The following is a 6965-nucleotide window of genomic DNA, read 5'->3' on the forward strand; positions in this document are numbered from 1 at the left end:
TTGTCTGCATCCTTCTTAAAGTGTGGTGTCCAGAACTGGATGCAGTACTCAAGATGAGGCCTAACCAGTGCCAAACAGAGGGGGAGTAGTACTTCACGCAATTTGAAAACTATATTTCTGTTAATGCAGCCTAAAATAACATAACTCCAATATTTACTGTATCTTATATATCACCTTGAAGGGTGTGTGTGTGTGTATGTGTGTGGAAGGCAACTGAAAAATAAATAGATGATGATGATGATTTAAATAAGGAAAGAAGTCACCAATTAGAAATTGTTTACAGTCCGAAGAATACAGAATGAACCAGCCTGATAAGTCTGTAATTCCACTTGTTGGTTCACTAAGGGTGACCAATTGCCCCAGCTCTCTGGAGAGGAGGACTCCTCACAACTTCACTTGTTTGGAGAGGGACAAAATAGTAGCATCTTCTCCTGCTGTCTATCATGCCCAAAGAGATATTGATGCAAGTGAGACAAGACTCTCCCTCTCCCTCAAGCTTCTCAGGCAAGTGGAATCTTCAGTTACTTATGCTGCCCTTCAGAGAAGCTGCTGGAGGCCCTCCCTGTTTCTTACCTTCTGCGTACTGTGACTCAAATGAGGGGATTCCTTGTCTCTCCCAAAAGAGGACTAGAATTGTTAGCAAAGACATACAGAGCCTGGCTAGTGAACCAAGCCAATATTTGTGGACACCTGATTGCATTGTTAATAAGAGCAACAGTATTTAATAACATGTGAATCTGCCTCGCAGGGCTCTGAGTCATACACAGCCATGTTGGCATGTTACATACAATATTCTCACGTTTTCATTCTCTCTAGCACCACTCACTCAAGAAAGGGTTGGCCTTCAAGGCGGTTTTCTTTTCCATGCCCGCATCCTGAGATAATTTTTTTTCTGCACCCACATCCTTGCAGGATGGTTTCTTGTCCATGCCCTCCAACTGTACTGATTCAGCCAGAACCCTAGTGAATTCTAGGGCTTTCTGCTGGCTTCTAAAACAAACCAAGCAGCCCATTTTGAACGGAACTTGTTCATTGGCTGAAGTCATCCAATGGGAAAATTTGATGCAAAGCAGAACAATAATCTCTATTCTCATTGGCCAGAACCTTAAGTAGGAGAAAAGTTCCAGCCTGAAGCCCCTGTCTTATTACAGCAAATTCAGGAGAACTGCAGTATGATGAAACTGTGGCTCTCTGGATGTTGTTGGACTCTAATTTCCATCAGCCCTAGCTAGCATGAACAATGGTAAAGGATGCTGGGAGTTGGAGTCCAGCAACATCTGGAGACCCAGAGGTTCTCCATTCCTGGTTATCCTTTTCCTAGTCTCATCAAAAGATTATAATTTCTGGACATTTTGGGTGGGTAGGAGAGGGAAGTGGAGATGAGTGTGTGTGTGCATCTGTGTGTGTGTGTGTGTGTGTGTGTGTGTGTGTGTGTGTGTGAGAGAGAGAGAGAGAGAGAGAGAGAGAGGGAGGGAGGGAGGGAGGGAGGGAGGGAGGGAGGGAGGGAGGGAGGGAGAAGGCAAGATAGCCAGCATTCATTCTGCAATTTGATGAATATGCAGTGGAGGCTGGTGCCCACTGAGACTGGTAGGGCGGAAGGCAAGGATCCAACAGTGGATGGAGCTAAAGCCAATGGCAGGCGGAGTGAGAGCCAGTAATAGGTGGAGCCAACTAATTCTGGTTTTGTCCCCATCTTCCTTCCTGCTGAATTCTACAAAGGTAAGACTTGAGACAGAGGAGGAGGCCAACAGCAGTGCCACTCCCTGGACTGGTTGTAAGTACTGTATTTAGGTAGGCAGTTGGGGGCTGGCTGAAGGTAGACTGTGCTTGGTGGGGCAGTGCCCCGTTTGCCCTAGTGGACTAGTCCCCACTTTCAAATGCAGTTGTGGTGTTTTAACGTTGTCTACCACATTTAGGTATATCTCTATATAGAAAGGTAACCTATAAATGTCAAAATAATTTTATCTGGCTTTCTTCTTTTCCTTTGGGTGGATGTGCAATAAGAGGAGTGTATGTGTGCATTTGTGATCCATTTCTTCTCCTTGGAATCACATTATGAACACCGTTAAAATTCCTGAGCCTCCTGTGTAAAGCTGTATTTCCCTCTGGGTTTAGGACTAGGAGCCATGACAATTAAATCAATTTGAAATCAGCTTCAGCTTGGAGAGTATCTAGAGAGCTTGGATGCAATCCTAGACAGAAGGTCCACCAGCTTCAGGGGCTACAGGATTTGGTGGAAGCTCCACTAGTCTGGCAAAATGCCAGATACATTGCCACCATGACAGATGCATCGGCCAAACACACTGCTGGCAGAGCTCTTCCACCGGCAAGATCTACCACATTTTTTGGAAAGCTGATCATGTTTGCTATGCCTTTGTACACCTCTTAAGACTGTAACCAAATTTTGCATGATAAAGATCATTTTTCACCTGTGTTTGGATACAATTGGATGCTATTTTAAATCAAGATGGCAGATTGAACCTTTCAAAACTGCACTGATTTTAACCACATTTTGCATGACGGTTCCTGAGAGCAAGGAGCAGGTTTTCATCTACGTTATGCAATGGATGCCATTTTGAATCAAGATGGTGGACTGAACCTTTCAAAACCACAGTAATCCTTTGGTTTCTTAGAATTCCCAAGCAATGCTGGGAATCTTGCTCCCACATCCTGATGGTCATCCACCTGGAAGGCTTTGAAAGGGAATTAGACAAATTCATGGAGGATAAGGCTATCAGTGATTACTGTGCATATTGGCTGAGTACTGTTGTACACACTATGTCTCTAAATACCAATTGCATGCAAATGACAAGGGGGGAGAGTGCCGCTGTCGCACTCAGGCCCTGCTTGTGGGCTTCCCATAGGCATCTAGTTGGCCACTGTGAGAACAGGATGCTGGACTAGATGTGCCTTTGGTCTGATCCAGCTATAGGGCTTTTCTTATGTTGTTTTGTTGTTGTTGTTTCTCGGGGATGGTAGGTAGGGATCCCTTTCCCACACTTTAGTAGGATCCGACTCCAGCTCACCTCAGGATGTTTGTGAAAGGACTCCGACAGAAGCTGGCACTCCCCATTTAACTCAACAGCTGACATGCAGCTGAGTGGGAGCTAGAGGCGTGGGTAGATATTAGATAAGGACACCGAAAGCATCCTTCCAGAGATAAAAAGGCAGCATTTGAGAAGAATGGGAGAGTCCCAGTAGGGAGGAGGAGGAGGAGGAGGAGGAGGGGGACTGGAGCCACAAAGGAGAAATGCTGACCAAAAACCCACAACAGAATGGTTTATAGACTCAGGAGGAGAGAGGTTAATAAGGAAAGGAGGAGGAGGGACAAGAGGTGAGCTACAAAAGGAATTTGTGCTGCGTCAACGAGGGGGAAGAGGAAGAGCGATAGCACAGAAGGGTGTAGGGTTGTGATCCCTAGCAGCAACCCTGAAAGAGGGTGAAAAGGCAGACAGGAGAGAACACAAAATGTATATAGAGCAAAATGAATACAGCAGAGAGTCCAGTGATGAAAGGGGGCAATGGGACCTTGGAGTAAGTTCCCCACTGGGAGGTGCTCTGAGCACAAGAGACCACTGGGGTTTTGAGGACTCCTGGGTGCAGAAGTGGGAATGAGAGCCGACAGTGGGGCTGTAAGGGGGTGGGTGGGAAGGGCGCTCGATGGGCTCGGGGCCAGTAGTCTCCCCTCTCTCTGATCCGTGGACACTCGATGGCTTCTCAGAGTGCACAAGTGTATGAGACATTCATTTGTGGGAGGGAGAAAGAAGGAGGAGGGATAAGGAGAGGGAGAGAATGGGATGTTACCTGGCAAGGTTGGCTTCCCAGGCAAAAAAAATGCAGGGGATGGATTGGTCACATGAGCTGCCAGGTGAAGAGGGTGGGCCCAAAGGGCTGGTTAGCCTGTGTAGGTGTCCCCTGTGGGTCCTTGTAGCACTCCTTCTCACTGGCTCAGGTGCATCTTGGGGTGGAGGTGGGTTTGCCCAGCTTTCCTAGGGTGGGTTTTTTTACCTTGGACTTGAACCAGGGAACCCCAGCCTACAGGCCTAAGCTGGCCCACCAGACTAAGGTCTCCTGCAGCCCCTCTCCCTTAGCGTCCTATAGGTGACATCCACACATGTCCCCCAAAGAAGCCTGGGAGCTGTAGTTTGTGATGGGTGCTGGGAATGATAGCTCTGCGAGGGATAAACTGCAGTTCCCATGATTCTTCGGGGGAAGCCATAACAGTGGAAGTTTCTATGTGCTTTGAATGTATGGTGTGGATGGGTGTGAAGTGAGTGTTGCAGCCGGGGCTGGTAGAGAAAAATCCCCTGCAGCGCATCTGATTGCTCCCTGTGTGGAGCTTGCCAGATGAGTTCGCATCCCTCTCTTTTGTTCCTGTCATGACACCTGTATTGCCAGGAAGGCAAAAGGGCCCATATTTGCCCCTTCCCGCTTGGAGGCCTCAAGCTGCCATCTCCTGCTTTCCAGCCCTGAGCCATCTTCAGTGAGCCACTGCTGCTGGTTGTGCGTGCCTGTGGCTCCTCTTGTTGGTTGCCGTGGACCCTCCTCTTTGCTGCTTGAGCAAAGGGTCTCCCCTACCCACCCAGAGTGGGTTGTGAACCCATATCCCAAAGAGGGTTGTGTGAGCTGTATGTAGGCTTCCTACCAAGGAAATGATTATTTTATTTATTTATTTTGTTGCATTTATATACCGCCCATAACATTGAGACTGCTGCGTTGTGTGTGTCCTCTCCTTCCTCCCTTTTCTGTATGTCGTGCTTATAAAACAGTGCTTGTGTGGAGCTTAAGGGGATTTGAACTCCTGCGTCAAGGGCTGCCTTGTGGAAACCCTGTAGGTGACCCAGTGACAGAGCATCTGCTTTGCATGCATAAGGTCCCAGATATAATCGCCAGCATCTCCAGTAAGAGCTGGGAATGCCTCCTGACTGAAACCCTGGAGAACTGCTGCCGATCAGTGCAGACAACACTGAGCTAGATGGCCCGAGGGTCTGACTCAGCATGAGGCACCTTAGTCCTATGCACCTATGTTCCTATTCCTAACTAGCCATAGTAGGATTGTTACTGGCTGTGCCACTGGGGCTGATGGTGTGTGTGTTGTGACATTGTCATGTGTGGTATGTGTATGTTATGATGCAGGGGTAAGTCCACCTCCCATCCAGCGTTCACTGCAGTGGAGGCTGGTCCTTTATGACAAGTGGGGCAGTGTCCCACCAATGTCAGCCAGCCCCCACCTGCCCTCTTTTTTTACAACCAGTCCAGGTTTGTGGCACTGTTTGTCAGCTTCCCCCCCCCTTACTTGCTGTTAACCTTTCTAGAACTCAGCAGGGAGGAGAATGAGGACAAAACGAAATAGGTGGCTCTGCCTGCCTATCACTGGCTGTACCTCCTGTTGGGCTCCCTGCCTCCCGCCCCACCAGTCTCACTGGGTGCCAGCCCCACTGCTCCATTGGCTGCCTCTGTGTGTGGGTTCCCTGTAGCTGGGAGTGCGTCACTGAGCAGCAGACCACTAAGGGTAGAAACACACTCACTGTTCTGCCGGTTCCAGTGCGTCTCCGCCTCCCTCTTCTGAAAATGGGGTCACATGACAGTCAAAACTTGCCCCCTTTTACTGTAAATTCTGGTGGAATCAGCTTTATGGCTTTTTTTAAAAAAAATTCAACTTCAAAGAGATTTCGCAGCTGATCAGCCTGTCCCTCCTGTTCCCCCTCCAGGTGTGGCTCATGGAAACACTTTGCTGAGGCGACTAGTGTGTTCACAGTACAAGTCAGCCCCAAACTGAGCACTATTTATTGCCTCCTCCATTCTCCACACTGTCTAGGCCAGTGGTTCCCAAACTCCCCCCCCCCATTGTGAAGAACAGCTAAGGGTGGCTAAAGTAAAATGACTTAGCCTGGAGAGATTGTGGGGGATATCTTGCATGGGTTTCTGGGATGCTTTAAGCTGGGAAAAATTAGGGTGTCTCATACAGTCCAGCTGCAGCTTGTTGGTCTAAGAGGGAGGCAGCGGTATCTTATCTGTACTGCCTGGTACCAAGGTCAGACTCACGAGGCCTGAGCAGCCATAAAGTAGTAGGCCTGCCCTTGCAGTGAACTTCTGGACTATTCCATCATCAAGAGGTGTCATGATTGGATAATTGGCCCTCTCACTGTTGCTGGGTGAATTCCCATTCAAAACAGGGCTAACCTTTAGCTGTTGGCCCCATTCCATCTTGACTTACCTGTGTGATGTCTATTGGTATATGGACAATCAAAAAGAGAAGGTCAAAGACCAAGATGCTGGAAAGTGGGAACTTTTATTTTTTTATAAAACCCAACGTGTTTCAGCCTGTAACGTGTTTCAGCCTATCTACAGGCCTTCATCAGGGGCTATGGTAAACCAAACACAGAGGACAAATTAGTTCTACACACATATAAAATAATATACATATACATAGTACATATAAATTTTTTGAACAGTCTTGTACTCACATAATAGCTTGTAAGATTAAAAGACGAGCAAATCGCTTTCTGTATTGTACCAATATCAAACGTCTCAATGAGTAATACAATGGATTGTCTGTATATATACACAAGCAACCCAAAGCAAGGTGCAGGTGAATACAATTATGTTCCCTTTTGCATTAGGAACAGCTAGCACCTGGATGCAAGAAACAGATGAGGGACTAAGGGAAATTTTTAAAATTTACAATAAGGGAAGAAGCTCAAAATCTTCATTTAAACCACTAGGGGGTCATTGTTTTTAAAGTTAATATCCAAGATAACTCTTTCCTCAATAGAATATCTTCATTCTCTCCATGCACTTTCTCCAAAACCCAAAATCTTAGATCGGCTGTGGAATGTGGACATTGGCTATAGTGGCCCACTAGAGGGGCTCCCATTCTGGATGCTAGCCACCCTCTGTTTATTGGTATATGGAGCCAAGGGGACTGGCTCTTATACCTTCCTGCCTGTGACTATTTACCGTAG

The 6965-nt window shown here is 47.4% G+C and overlaps 1 protein-coding gene across 3 annotated transcripts in view; it reads right to left on the minus strand.

The window, feature by feature from the left end:
- PPEF2 (protein phosphatase with EF-hand domain 2) overlaps window positions 1-6557 on the minus strand; it is a 64058-nt gene extending 57501 nt beyond the window's left edge. For all 3 annotated transcript variants that reach the window (XM_061584827.1, XM_061584828.1, XM_061584826.1), the window contains exons 1-2: window positions 6468-6557; window positions 6218-6365 (exon numbers count right to left, since the gene is read on the minus strand). The gene's annotated coding sequence lies outside the window, so the exon portion shown is untranslated. The remainder of the gene's footprint in view (window positions 1-6217; window positions 6366-6467) is intronic.
- Between the last annotated feature and the right edge of the window lie 408 nt (window positions 6558-6965).

This window comes from Rhineura floridana, chromosome 9 (genome assembly GCF_030035675.1).
Source record: "Rhineura floridana isolate rRhiFlo1 chromosome 9, rRhiFlo1.hap2, whole genome shotgun sequence".
In the NCBI taxonomy this organism is placed as follows: Eukaryota; Metazoa; Chordata; class Lepidosauria; order Squamata; family Rhineuridae; genus Rhineura; species Rhineura floridana.